Source organism: Loxodonta africana, chromosome 11, assembly GCF_030014295.1.
Source record: "Loxodonta africana isolate mLoxAfr1 chromosome 11, mLoxAfr1.hap2, whole genome shotgun sequence".
Lineage (NCBI taxonomy): Eukaryota > Metazoa > Chordata > Mammalia > Proboscidea > Elephantidae > Loxodonta > Loxodonta africana.
The window spans coordinates 39,606,190-39,622,012 of NC_087352.1; positions in this window are offsets into that span (position 1 = coordinate 39,606,190).

The window sequence follows — 15,823 nt, forward strand, 5'->3', positions numbered from 1 at the left end:
GCTTCAATGGCCTTGCCTTGGACAAGTTGTGCTGACTTCCCCAGTATTGTGTGAAAGTGGTATAATCTTGAGTACGATATCTAACAATAACATTGCTGGTTTAGAAATTTATAGTGTGACTATGGGCGAGGTCTTTAACTATTTTGTGCTTTAGCTTTTTACTACTTAAAATAATGGAAATATTGATTTCCACTATTAACCTCAAGTTTATTATTAGGATAACTGTGGTGGCACATTTGAAATGGTATAAAATCTTTAATAGTGATTTCTACTATTAACCTCATATGTATTATTAGGGTAAATGTGATGGCACTTTTGAACTACATGCTGTTGTTGTGGGGTTCCATCGAGTCAACTCTAATTCATAATCTATGTGACAGAGTAGAACTGATCCATAGGGTTTTCTTGGCTGTAATCTTTACAGCTTTTTCTCTCACAGAGTGGCTAGGTTAGTTTGAACTTACAATCTTTCTGTTAGGAACTGAGCACATAACCATTGCACCACCAGAGTTCCTTAATGTTGTGGTTAGGTGCCATCAAGTTGGTTCCGATTCATAGCAACCTTATGTACGATAGAACAAAACACTGCCTGGTCCTACACCATCCTCACAGTCGTTGCTATGTTTGAGCTCATTGTTGCAGCCACTGTGTCAATCCATCTCAGTGAGGGTCTTCCTCTTTTTCACTGACCCTCTACTTTACCAAGCATGATGTCCTTCTCCAGGGACTGGTCCCTCCTAATAACATGTCCAAAGTATGCAAGACAAAGTCTCGCTGTCCTCACTTCCAGGGAAAAATTTTGGCTGTACTTCATCCAAGACAAATTTGTTTGCTCTTCTGGCAGTCCATAGTACATTCAATATTCTTTGCCAATGCCATGACTCAAAAGCATCAGTTTGTCTTTGATCTTCCTTATTCACTGTCCAGCTTTTACATGCATATGAGGTTATTGAAAATACCATGGCTTGGGTCAGGTGCACCTTAGTCCTTAAAGTAATATCTTTGCATTTTAACACTTTAAAGAGGACTTTTGCGGCAAATTTGCCCAATGCAATGTGTCATTTGATTTCTTGACTGCTGCTTCCAAGGGCATTGATTGTGGATCCAAGCAAAATGAATTCCTTGCCAACTTCAGTAGTTTTTCCATTTATCATGGTGCTGCTTATTGGTCCAGTTGTGAAGATTTTTGTTTTCTTTATGTTGAGATGTAATCCACGCTGAAGGCCATAGTCTTTGATCTTCATCCATAAGGGCTTCATATCCTCTTCACTTTAAGTAAGCAAGGTTGTGTCATTTGCATATCACAGGTTGTTAATGCATTTTCCTCTGATCCTGATGCTCCATTCTTCTTTATATAGTCCAGCTTCTTGGAATATTTGCTTAGCATACAGATTGAGTAAGTATGAGGAAAGCATACAACCCTGACACACACCTTTTCTGATTTTAAACCACACAGTATCCCCTTGTTCTGTTCGAATGATTGCCTCTTGGTCTATGTACAAGTTCCTCAGGAGCACAATTAAGTGTTCTGGAATTCCCATTCTTCGAAATGTTATCCATAATTTATTCTTATATGAAGCTCCTTAAAAGAATTTGTAAAGGCATTGTTTTAGGTAATCATTATTTTTCAAAGATTCTAGGTACATATCAGCCTCTTCCAGGTAGTAAGAAGTCATCTGCCTTTCCTAACAAATGGTGATACCATCTCAGTATGGCACAGCATGGTTGTAATAGAAGCATCACTTTTTAAAACAATTTATCCCAGCCTTACCACGTATACATTGGAGAGTCCTAGTGGTAAATACTGGAAGATTTGAAGGTGATGACCTATATTAATATAAGTTTTATCATTGTAATTACTCTATTATAAATTTGACCTTGGATAATAGCATAGGGAAAATCTAACTAATTTCAATCGGTAAAACAATTATACATGGTTCTTCACCCAGAAAGAAAAACTGTTTTTTTAGTTTTCGATTCATTCAGTTCTTGAATAATAATGGTTTTTCTCCTCCTTCTTTTTAATCAAGAAAATAATTGCTTCAATAATTAAGGAAATCGACTGTAAGCTCCTCCTCCAAGAGTAAAAGTAGTAAAAATGGCAAAATAAAATTAGACAATAATGTGCAGTATCTAAACTAACATACCATGTTAAAACCTTTTATAATAGGAACAACTTTCTTGACCTCAGTGAGATTTTTCATTTTGTACATAGTTAATGACACATTTATTTTTTTAACTATCTTTATTTATGTGCTGAATGGACCTATGAGTATGAAACAAGAGATCTAACCTGAAATAGTGAGTCGAGGTTATAAAAAAAGAGAAAGAAGCAAATTATAGAAATCTTTCAGAACCAAATATAATATTAGGTAATGAAGTTGCCATTGAAGTACTTTTAGCTTCATTTCTCTAAAAAGAACTGCTATGCTTTGATTGCTGTAGCTCTTATGCAACGGAGTTCCTGGACTGATGGAAAACCATAGCATTTGTACAAATTCTGCAGTAGGTTCTGAAAAATAACCATTACAATTATCTAGTTCATTTCTTTTTTAATTCGTCCTGCAAGAGTTTAAAATGAGAGTACAGCACTCATTAGACAATGTTGCAGTCCCTTCTCCTGGGTCCCTAATATTTAGAATCTTAATCCATCTGTTCTCCAGAATGTCTAACTGACTCTCAAGAACTCATTCTTAAAAATGACCTCTCTTAAATACTCTGATATCTGTCCATTTTAAGAGCATCTCCTACCTAAAATACTATCCCCTATTAAGAAGCAGTAGTTAAGAGATAAGGCTGCTAACCAAAGGGTTGGCAGTTCTAATCCATGAGCTACTCCTTGGAAATCCTGTGGAGCAGTTCTAGTTTGTCCTTAGGGTCACTATGAGTCAGAATCAGCTCAAAGCAATGGGTTTTTGGGGGGTATTAAGAACTGATGCATTTGAATTATGGTGTTGGTAGAGAATATTGAGTATACCATGGACTCTCAGAAGAACAAACAAATCTGCCTTGGAAGAAGTGCAGCCAGGATGCTCCCTAGAAGCGAGGATGGCAAGACTCCTCACTTGCTGTAGACATGTTATCAGAAGGAAACAATCACTAGAGAAGGACCTCACACTTGGTAAAGTAGAGAGCGAAAAAGGGGAAGACTCTAAAAGACATGGGTTGGCACATTTGGCTTCAACAATAAGCTCAAATATAGTAGCAATTGTGGGGACGGCACAAGACTAGGCAGTGTTTTGTTTTCTTGTACATAGGGTTGCTATGAGTTGAAACCTACTCAACTGCACCAAACAACAATAACAACATTAAGTGTAAATGGCCCCCATACATTAATTTTTATTATTATACTTTTATTACTCCACCAATGTGATCTCTTTGCTTCCAGTTTCTCCTCCTACAATTTTCCATAACCCTACCAGATATATATTATTTACAATACAATCTGATTCCAGCTTAAGAAATTATGCTGTTTTCTTCTTGTTATTTAGATACTGCATACTACTCCTTCAGATAGTTGCAACTCTGCATCAAAAGACTTTATACACGTGCACTCTCTACTGTTAGAACATAGGTCTGTGTTTTAGTTATTGCTCTTTCTGAGGCTCCTCAAACAAAAAAATATTTTCCAGCTGGAGGCATGGTGGAAAGTAAAAGGACTTGGAGCCAGATGTATCTGAATGTAATCCTTGTATTTCACTTATGGTTGTTTAATTTTTGGCAAGTTATTTATAGAATAAGCATTACAAAATAGTAGTGCTTGTTTTATAAAGTATTTATAAGTAACATGAAGTATGTTAGTTGACTGGGACCCAGGACAAACAGTAGTGATCGCGATAGTAATGATTAACTAGAATGTGAGGGGGAGACAGTGGTGATGGTAAGGATGGAGTTGAAGAATGACTCCAAACTTTTTAGGTTGGATAACTGGGGAGTTGGGTAATTGAATCACTTCGTCATTCATTGAGCCAACTTTTTTTTTTTACTTTTAGTTGTCTCAGCCATTACATGAGCTAAATCAGATGAAGTCCTTTTCAGTTAGGAAGCTGGTCGGAGACACATGTATATGTGAATAATCTCAATAAAATGTTGTAAGTATACAATGGGGAGTTCTATTTGGCAGCATAGTCAAGGCATGGCTTCACTCTGCCTTAAGGAGTTGTTGAAGAAAGTGAAGCTTCAGCTCAACTGAAAGGATGGGTAGTATTTTTCCCAATAAATAATCAATTTATAAGTATTCTAAGCAGAAATATAGCCTTTGTAAAGGACAGTGCATGACTGAGACTCAGGGATGTTTACTTACCTTCTACTCTCCCAAACTCAAAAAGTTTGTGGTGAGGATATTAATATCGGCCTTTTAAGGAGTTCTAAATATTTACAAGCTTTGTCTATGGTATGTTATGTTAATCCTAACCATTTCTTATACAAACATCTCTTATACAAATGGTTAGGCTGGGCCTTGGAAATATCATGTGGTCCTAAATGTCAAAACCAGATTTAAAACGAAATCTGAATAAATCAAGCACGTGCTTTTCCCTACTGCTCATCTGTATTAATAACATAGTTTAAAATTAAGTGCTCTGGAATTTATAAAAAACAATAAAATAACACGTTAGAATTAGAATGTGTACTATAATGTTATGCCTCATCTCTTCAGGAGGAGAAATAAAAATTTAATTTATTAAATGCAAGAGACCAGATCATGTATGGCTCCTGTCTTTGTCACCTAGTGCTGCTATAACAGAAATACCACAAGTGGACAGCTTTAACAAAGAGAAGTTTATTCTCTCACAGTTCAGTAGGCCAGAAGCCAGAATTCAGGGCACCGGCTCCAGGGGACAGCTCTGGAGGAAGGTCCCTGTCACCAGCCTTCTCCTGGTCTGGGAGCATCTCAGAGCGGGAACCTCAGGTCCAAAGCATACGCTCTGCTCCCAGTGCCGCTACCTTGGTGGTATGAGGTCCCCAACTATCCGCTTGCTTCCCTTTCCTTTTATCTCTTGAGAGATAAAAGGTGATGCAGGCCACACCCAGGGGAAACTCCCTTTACATTAGATCAGGCATGTGACCCGTAAAGGTGTTACAGTGGCACACCAATCCTCTTTAATATAAAATTACAATTGCAAAATGGAGGACAACTACACAATACTGGGAATCATGGATAACCAAGTTGATACACACATTTTTGGGGGGACATAATTCAATCCATTACAGTTCCTTTACTTTTATTTTCTGTGCCTATCTAAATCACTAGACAAGCAAAAATACAAAAAGGCCATTTTTAACAATTGGTAATGATCCCCATAATATTGGCTTCTTTGAGAATATTGAGACAATTAATTCTCTCAAAATGTTGAGAGAATTAATTTCTTTCTCCAAGGTGAAGAGTGCATTACGTTTTGAGTCTCATTATCTAAGAGGGCCATGTGTATGCACTGTCTCTGACATTCCAACTCTTTACTCGTTTTCCCTGAAATCGGAAAAAGTTTTGCCTAGACTTGAAGATTCATCTAAAAGACGTGATGACTGCTGGCATGGAATGCAAGAGGTTGAAGAGTTTTGAAATCCTCATGAATTAGGTTTTCACCATGTGCTTTGGCTTTTTTAATTGGAAATATATTCCCAGAGTATCAATCAAATCCATGTTTAAATGCAAGTAAAACCTGCATTCTGAAAACTAATATAAAAGATTTGGGTTATCCTTGAACATTTAATTGGTTGCCTATTGCTCTTCAGAATTGGAGTAAAATTGGTTGTAAGAAGACAGAGAAGAATGTCCTATAGTCCTAATGCTAAATGATTATGGACCTGTAATGAAACAAATCACAATGGTAGTTTTAAGAAAATTAAAAATTATTATTTAATTGAGCTAAAAAAAAACATGCTAATGTATCAGTATGCAATGTCTGATGAATAAAATTTTATATTATTTTTATGTGGGAGTGATAACATTATATGCTCCTAGAATTTTTTAAAAATAATTTTTATTGTGCTTTAAGTGAAAGTTTACAAATCAAGTCAGTCTCTCACACAAAAGCCCATATACACCTTGCTACACACTCCCAATCACTCTCTGCCTAATGAGACAGCCTGTTCTCTCCCACCACTCTCTTTTCGTGTCCATTTCTCCAGCTTCTAACCTCCTCCACCCTTTCATCTCCCCTCCAGGCAGGAGAGGCCAACATAGTCTCAAGTGTCCACCTGATCCAAGAAGCTCACTCCTCACCAGCATCCCTCTCCAACCCGTTGTCCAGTCCAATCCATGTCTGAAGAGTTGGCTTTGGGAATGGTTCCTGTCCTGGGCCAACAGAAGGTCTGGGGGCCATGACCACCAGCATCCTCCCAGTCTCAGTCAGACCATTAAGTCTGGTCTTATGAGAATTTGGGATCTGCATCCCACTGCTCTCCTGCTCCCTCAGGGATTCTCTGTTGTGTTCCCTGTCAGGGCAGTCATCGGTTGTAGCCGGGCACCATCTAGTTCTTCTGGTCTCAGGATGATGTAGTCTCTGGTTCCTGTGGCCATTTCTGCCTCTTGGGCTGGTAATCGCCTTGTGTCCTTGGTGTTCTTCATTCTCCTTTGATCCAGGTGGGTTGAGACCAACTGATGCATCTTAGATGGCTGCTTGCTAGCATTTAAGACCCCAGACACCACTCTTCAAAGTGGGATGCATAATGTTTTCTTAACAGATTTTATTATGCCAATTGACTTAGATGTCTCCTGAAACCATGGTCCCCAGGCCCCTGCCCCTGCTATGCTGGCCTTTGCAGCATTCAGTTTATTCAGGAAACTTCTTTGCTTTTGGTTTAGTCCAATTGTGCTGACCTCCCCTGTATTGTGTGCTGTCTTTCCCTTCACTTAAAGTAGTTCTTATCTACTATCTAATTAGTGAATGCCCCTCTCCCACCCTCCCTCCCTCCCACTCTCATAACCACAAAAGAATGTTTTCTTCTCAGATTAAACTATTTCTGAAGTTCTTATAATAGTGGTCTTATACAATATTTGTCCTTTTGCAACTGACTAATTTCACTCAGCATAATGCCTTCCAGGTTCCTCCATATTAAGAAATGTTTCACAGATTCCTCACTGTTCTTTACTGATGCGTAGTATTCCATTGTGTGAATATACCATAATTTATTTATCCATCCATCCATTGATGGGCACCTTGGTTGCTTCCATCTTTTTGCTATTGTAAACAGTGCTGCAATAAACATGGGTGTGCATATATCTGTTCGTGTAGAGGCTCTTATTTCTCTAGGATATATTCCAAGGAGTCGGATTCCTGGATCATATGGTAGTTCTATTTCTAGATTTTTACGGAAGTGTGAAATCGATTTACAAAGGGGATTGCGCCATTTTGCATTCCCACCAGCAGTGTATAAGTGTTCCAGTCTCTCCACAGCCTCTCCAACATTATTATTTCGTGTTTTTTGGATTAATGCCAGCCTTGTTGGAGTGAGATGAAATCTCATTGTAGTTTTGATCTGCATTCCTCTAATGGTTAATGATGGTGAACATTTCCTCATATTTCTATTAGCTACCTGAATGTCTTCTTTAGTGAAGTGTCTGTTCGTATCTTTTGCCCATTTTTTAATTGGGTTATTTGTCTTTTTGCAGTTGAATTTTTGCAGTATCCTGTAGATTTTAGAGATCAGGCACTGATCAGAAATGTCTTAGCTAAAAACTTTTTCCCAGTCTGTAGGTAGTCTTTTTGCTCTTTTGGTGAAGTCTTTGCATAAGCATAGGTGTTTGATTTTTAGGAGCTCCCAGTTATCGGGTTTCTCTTCATCATTTTTGGTAATGTTTTGTATTCTGTTTATACCTTGTATTAGGGCTCCTAGGGTTGTCCCAATTTTTTTTCCATGATCTTTATCGTTTTAGTCTTTATGTTTAGGTCTTTGATCCACTTGGAGTTAGTTTTTGTGCATGGTGTGAGGTATGGGTCCTGTTTCATTTTTTGGCAAATGGATATCCAGTTATGCCAGCACCATTTGTTAAAAAGGCTATCTTTTCCCCAATTAATTGACACTGGTCCTTTGTCAAATATCAGCTGCTCATACGTGGATGGATCTATGTCTGGGTTCTCAATTCTGTTCCATTGGTCTATGTGCCTGTTGTTGTACCAGTACCAGGCTGTTTTGACTACTGTGGCTGTATAATAGGTTCTGAAGTCAGGTAAAGTGAGGCCTCCCACTTTCTTCTTCTTTTTCAGTAGTGCTTTGCTTATCCGGGGCTTCTTTCCCTTCCATATGAAATTGGTGATTTGTTATTATGGTTATATCTTCTTGGTGTATTGTTCCTTTAATCATTATATAGTGTCCCCTTATCCTTTCTGATGGATTTAACTTGCAACTCTATTTTGTCAGAAATTAATATTGCCACTCCTGCTCTTTTTTGATTGTTGTTTGTTTGATATATTTTTTTCCATCCTTTGAGTTTTAGTTTATTTGTGTCTCTGGGTCTAAGATGTGTCTCTTGTAGGCAGCATATAGATGGATCTTGTTTTTTAATCCATTCTACCACTGTCTCTTTATTTGTGCATTTAATCTATTTACATTCAGGGTAATTATTGATAGGCATGAATTTAGTGCTATCATATTGATGTCTTTTTTTGTGTGTTGACAGTTTCTTTTTCCCACTGGATTTTATGTGCTGAGTAGATTTTCTTTATATGTTGTCCTTTCCTCATATTTGTTGTTGTTGATTTTGTTCCTGCTAGGTCTCTCTTTTTCCCTTGTATTTTATTTTGTTGTGTAGGATAGTTTGTCTCCTTTTTGGTTACCTTATTATTTACCCCTTATTATTTAAATTTAAAAGTAGCTTTTATTTCTTTGTATTTTTGTATCTTCCTCTCCATATGGAAGGTGTATGATTACATTTCTTAGTCTCTCTTTATTATTTTAATGTTGTCTTCTTTTATATAATAACATCGCTGTTACCCTGTTTTGTGTTTGTTTTTGTTTTTTTAATAATCTTGCTTTGTTTTTTTGGATTTCCCTGTCTGGGTTGACTTCTGGTTTTTCTGCCCAGTGTTCTGGTCTTGGGTTGATATCTGATATTATTGATTTTCTAACCAAAGAACTCCCTTTAGTATTTCTCGTAGCTTTGGTTTTGTTTTTATGAATTCCCTCAACTTGTGTTTATCTGGAAATATCTTAATTTCACTTTCATATTTAAGAGACAGTTTTGGTGGATATATGATTCTTGGCAGGCAGTTTTTTTCCTTCAATTTTTTAAATATGTCATCCCATTGCCTTCTTGCCTGCATGATTTCTGCCAAGTAGTCCAAGCTTATTTTTATTGGCTCTCCTGTAGAGGTGACTTTTCATTTATCCCTCGCTGCTCTTATAATTCTGTCTTTATCTTTGGTTTTGGCAAGTTTGATTATAATATGTCTTGGTGACTTTCTTTTAAGATCTACCTTATGTGGAGTTCAATGAGCATCTTGGATAGATATCTTCTCTTTCACAATATTAGGGAAGTTTTCTGCCAACAAACCTTCAACAATTTTCTCTTTATTTTCTGTTATCCCTTCCTGTTCTGATACTCCAATCACTCGTACGGTATTTCTCTTGATAGAGTCCCACATGACTCTTAAGGTTTCTTCATTTTTTAAAAATTCTTTTATCTGATTTTTCTTCAAATATATTAGTGCCAAATGAGTTATCTTCGAGTTCAGAAATTCTAGCTTCTACTTTGCTCAATTCTGTTCCTCTGACTTTCTATCGAGTTATCTAATTCTGTAATTTTATTGTTAATCTTCTGAATTTCTGATTGCTGTCTGTCTATGGATTTTTCCAGCTTATTAAACTTTTCATTATGTTCCTGAATAATCTTTCTAATTTCTTCAGTTGCTTTATCTGTGTGTTCCTTGGCTTGTTCTGCTTATTACCTCATTTCCTTCCTGATATCTTGAAGGGTTCTGTATATTAAACTTTTGTATCCTGCATCTGGTAATTCCAGGAATGCACTTTCATCTAGAAGATCCCTGGATTCTTTGTTTTGAAAGCCTATTGAGGTGATTATGGTCTGTTTCTTTATGTGACTTGATACTGACTGTTGTCTCTGAGCCATCTCTAAGTTATTGTATTAGTTTATGCTTGCTTACTGTGTCGTAGCTGCTTGCTTTGTTTTGTTTTGGTATACCCCTATGGGTTGCTTGAGTGAGCTAGCTTATTGTCTCCTTTAGAGCTCTGGTGTCCTGTCCCCAGCTGGCTAGAGCTGTTATCAGGTATATCGGTCTAGGAGTCCATTCAGATTTCTTGTATGAATTCTGCTCAGGTTTCCAGGTAGCTGATATTGTGTGGTACAGACTCTGTCCTACAGTCTTAGAGGGGCAGGTGTGATTGGCTTATATACCGGTATCTGATTGCAGCAGGGGGTCATGCTCTGAACAAGGCAGGGGGCTGAGAACCGACCCCCAAGTATCTCTGAGGAAAATGCATCTCTGTTCCCTAGATCGTGCTGGGGGGTGGGCTCTGCAGAGGGACCATGGGCACCCAAAGTTTTTGGTTGTAAGAACTGGGAGGTACCAGTTATCTTTGGACCCCTGTTGCAGGTGGCTGGGTGAGCTGAGTGGAGCTACCAGTCCTTAGGTCCCTGATGTGGGTAAGTGAGGACCTTGTTTAATAGGCAAAGCAATGTCAAATGTCAAACATCCACCTCTACACCACACAGCTGAAATGGTTGGAGTTTGCCAACAAGGGCCTATTCTCCCGAAATAGGCCCACACAGGTCCATGCAGACGGGAAAGGTGCTCAAGGTCCGTGGATGGTTTATGCCTGGACAGGAGCCGCTTCTGTCCTGAGCTCCCCCAGTTAATGGAGCTAGCAAAATATCTTTTCCCCCCAGTTGCAAATTTTTTCCTTCCCCAAGGCTGGGACGATGGCTCTAGGTGCTCACCAGGGTCTATCTCAGGCCTAGGGATTCAGCCGCTGACGTCAGCTTGGAGGCGGGGGGGGGGGTGGGCGGGAGGCGGTAAAATATACGCAAGTACTTAGCTTTTGCTGAGAGGGCTGCTCTCCTCAGGTTCCGGAGGTGTGAGTGGGCTGTGTTGCTGGCTGTTTCTCCCTGAGGAAACTGCGGCCAAACACTAGTACCAGCCTGCCGCTGCCTCCGCTCAGGAATGGTGCCTGAGGGCTCCCTGTGATTCAGGTCTGGTAACTCCTCTCCACTTCTGAATGGCCTCTTCCTCCCCCTGCCCCTCAGTTCGTTGTCTAAGCTTGCCTTTGATGCTCAGGGCTCCCAGCTTGTCACAAATACACTCGTTTCACTTGTTTTCTCAGGTGTTTGTTGTAAAGAGGGCTCAACGGAAGTGTATGTCTATTCTGCCATCTTGGCTCTGCCTCTGCTCATAGCATTTTATTCCTTTTGCTTCATGTTAATTGTCAAGCAATTTTGAACTCTAGTATAGCAATTGGTGGGTTTTTTGTTTATTTAAAGAGGGCCTACCACTTAGAAAAAAACATTTGTAGAATATTAAACCCTGCTAACAAGACATTAAAACTAATATATTCACTAAGATGAACTTGGGAATCATTTATTCTGATATAGATGTTTTAGTTCTGGTCTGGTGGTAATAACTCTAGAGTTAAATATTTATAAAACACTGGCAATTTGCTAACATTGCACATAAATAGGGCAAGTTCAGGAACATTGATTTGGATTTGCTTGACTTGTTGTTGTTGTTAGGTGCTAGTGAGTCAGTTCTAACTCATAGTGACCTCATGTATGACAGAATGAAACACTGACCAGTCCTGTGCCATCCTCACAGTTGTTGCTGTGCCTGTTTTTTCTGCCACTGTGTAATCCATCTCATTGAGGGTCTTCTTCTTTTTCTCTGGCCTTCTATTTTACCAGGAATGATGTTCTCCAGAGACTTGACCCTCCTGATAACATGTCCAAAGTATGTGAGACAAAGTCTAGCCATTCTCACTTCTAAGGAGCATTCTGGCTGTACTTCTTCCAAGACAGATTTGTTCATTCTTCTAGCAGTGCATGGTATATTCAATATTCTTCGTCAATGCCATAATTCAAAGGTGTCAACTCTTCTTTGTTCTTCCATATTCATTGTCCAACTTTCACATGTATACGTGGTGATTGAAAATACCATGGCTTGGGTCAGGCCCACCTTAGTCCTCAAAGTGACATCTTTGCTTGTTAACACTTTAAAGAGATCTTGTGCAGCAGATTTGCTCAGTGCAATACATCATTTGATTTTGTGACTACTGCTTTTATGGGCATTGATTATACATCAAAAAATGAAATCCTTTACAACTTCAGTGTTTTCTCTGTTTATCATGATGTTTCTTACTGGTCCAGTTGTGAGGATTTTCGTTTTATGTTGAAACCACATTGAAGACTGTATTCTTTGATCTTCATTAGCAAGTGCTTCATGTCCTCTTCACTTTCAGTTGTGTCGTCTGTATAACACAGGTTGTTAATGAGTCTTCCTCCAATCCTGATGTCATGTTCTTCTTCATATACTCCTGCTCTCAGATGCTTAGCATACAGACTGAATAAGTATGGTGAAAGCATACAACCCCGTCGCACACCTTTCCATATTTTAAAACACACAGTACTCCATTGTTCTGTTCAAAGGACTGCCTCTTCATCTATGGATAGATTCCTCATGAGGACAATGAAGTGTTCTGGAATTCCCAGTCTTCACAATGTTATCCATAATTTGTTATGATCCACACAGTTGAATGCGTTTGTATAGTCAATAAAACGCAGGTAAACATCTTTCTGATATTCTCTGCTTTCAGCCAAGATTGTTCCACGTCCTCTTCTGAATCTGGGTTGAATTTCTGGAAGTTTCCTGTCGATGTACTGCTGCAACCATATTTGAATGATCGTCAGCAAAATTTTACTTGTGTGTGATGTTACTGTTCGATAATTTCTGCATTCTGTTGGATCACTTTTCTTTGGAATGGGCACAAATACAGATTTCTTTTATAAAGAAAGGTTCTTTTGAGTGACTGTAAACACATTTTAAGAACACTTAGTATAAACCGTATTGTCATATATTAACTGGATAAGATCAGGTAACAAGATAAACTAACAAAATAAATATAAAGTTTGGGACTATGGTGACCATCACTTGTCCATGAATCCAGCTCTGTGACATAAGACATCCATAAGAGATGTGCACACTGTAATATTTATTTATTTTTTGTAAATATATGTTAGTCTCTGGTATTTCAAGTCTTCATGAAATGCAGTTTTGAGAGAGCAACAGCTTTAAAATTCACAGTTGCCTCTGGAAGAAAGCATTAGTTGGTTAAGGTTTGAGGCTTTCTAGTCAGGTTCTCGTTCTTCTGAGTGGTTTTCAAAGGAATGCCTACAATGAACTTCAGGGAGGCTAATTTAAAATTGATTTCCCTTCTCCATATTGTTATAAAAATAGTGAACAGTGTCTAAACAATTGCAACAAAGAAGTTGTATTTCTACCACTAAAGGGTATATATGAGCACTCCTTTAGTTTTAATTAATTAGGCTTAATTATATTCAAGATATTCTGGTGACATTTGCATGTATAAGAAAATGCTATTCTATTTCTTATGGAAAATATTGTGGAAGGTAATTAAAAAATACTCTTTACTGAGAGTTTGGATGAATAGGTTTGCCAATGTAAGTAAAGCTCGTGTAAAAATAACAATATCATGAATAAAGAATGTTGTGTTATTAAGAAGCCCTTGACTTAGATAACTCTGTATAATTTATTGGTAAATGAGTATAATAAGCATATATACCTGTGTCATGGATTGAACTATGTCCCCCCAAAAATGTGTGTATCAATTTGGCTGGTCCATGATTTCCAGTATTGTGTGGTTGTCCTTCATTTTGTAATTGTAATTTTCTGTTAAAGAGGATTAGGGTGAGATTGTAACACCCTTACTAAGGTCACAGCCCTGATCCAAGGTAAAGGGAGTTTCCCTGGGTATGGCCTGCATCACCTTTTTTTTTTTAAAAAAAAAAAGATAAAAGGAAAGGGAAGCAAGCAGTGAGTTGGGGACCTCATACCACGAAGAAAGCAGCACCAGGAGCAGAGGGCATCCTTTGGACCTGAGGTTCTTGTGTGGAGATGCTCCCAGACCAGGGGAAGACTGGTGACAGGGAACTTGCTCCAGAGCTGACAGAGAGAAAGCCTTCCCCTGGAGCTGACACCCTGAATTTGAACTTGTAACCTACTAGACTGTGAGAGAATAAATTTCTCTTTGTTAAAGCCATCCACTTGTGGTATTTCTGTTATAGCAGCACTAGATAACTAAGACAACCTGTTTCTTAATTACTCCAATATATTATTATGTAGATTGTGATAATAATAATTTAATATTCAAATTCAAGGAACTAGAGAATTGAGAATGCAATGGAAACACAGGATTGGAATACAGTGAGCAACTGTAAATAAGATCTGGTCTCGACTCATTTGATTTGCTAGAATTAGGAAGATTTATTTGGCAAGTCTTTGCAATCAAAATTGTGTTTTCAAAATCAACATCAATTTTTCTTACATGGATTTGGGACTATAATTTTATAGATCGAAAGTTACTGCACCTGTCCTAAAATTATAAGTGAAAATAGGTATTCCCAAATGACAGATTTAAATACTAGATTTAGTAGTTAAATATTGAATACCATAGGTTTGTAAATCAATGTCATCACTGAGATAATTTTTGCATACCTTCCTTGGGAAAATATGAAAACCTCATCACTATTCTTGCAACTTTATTCACATGGAAATTCTGGAACATTAAGCTCTGTGTGAGGATGGAAGATAGGGAGGAGGGGTATACAGGAGCTGGAGGAGCTCAAGAGAAATAGTCTGCATACAGCCACTCTGACAGGAGAATGTTGCTACTAGAGACCACGCATAGTGGGAGAAGCTGAAGAGGCACAGTCTGGGATCCACTGTTGATCCCAAGAAGGAGGAGCAGCAGAGAGAGATTTGGCTGGGGTCAGGGGTAGAGTTGGGGTGGGCAAACTATAGGTAGAAATTAAGGCAGAATAATCAGGGTGGAGAGTAGACACATGTTCATCTTTCAGTGTGTTCTTCCTGAGGAGAATATTATATATGTTTGTTGTTGTTAGGTGCTGTTGAGTCGGTTCCAACTCATAGTGACGCTATGTACAACAGAAGAAAACACTGCCCAGTCCTGCGCTATCCTTAACAATCATTGTTATGCTTGAGCTCATTGTTGGAGCCACTGTGTCAATCCACCTAGCTGAGGGTCTTCCTCTTTTCTACTGACCCTGTACTCTGCCAAGCATAATGTCCTTCTCCAGGGACTGATCCCTCCTGAAAACATGTCCAAAGTATGTAAGATGCAGTCTTGCCATCCTTACTTCTAAGGAGCATTCTGGATGTACTTCTTCTAAGACAGATTTGTTTGTTCTTTTGGCAGTCTGTGGTATATTCAATATTCATCACCAACACCACAATTCAAAGGCATCAATTCTTCTTTGGTCTTCCTTATTCACTGTCCAGCTTTCACATGCAGATGATGCGACTGAAAATACCATGGCTTGGGTCAGGTACACGTTAGTCTTCAGGGTGATATCTTTGCTTTTAAGAACTTCTGTTCCCACTCACATTTCCCAGCAGGGCATACATATAAAACAAAAGAAACAAACAAAAACCTCTTGATTTATTTCTTTCTTCTCTTCACAAAGCATGCGTTTTTGCTATTTCAAAGGTAGATGCCTAATGACTAGAGGGCATGTGTTTTGATGAGTAACCCCCACTGGATTTAAGAAAGAAGACTCTGAAGACAACTAGGATAGGCAAAAAAGGGAGGAAGGAGCACTGCTTCAGTCTCTGGCAAG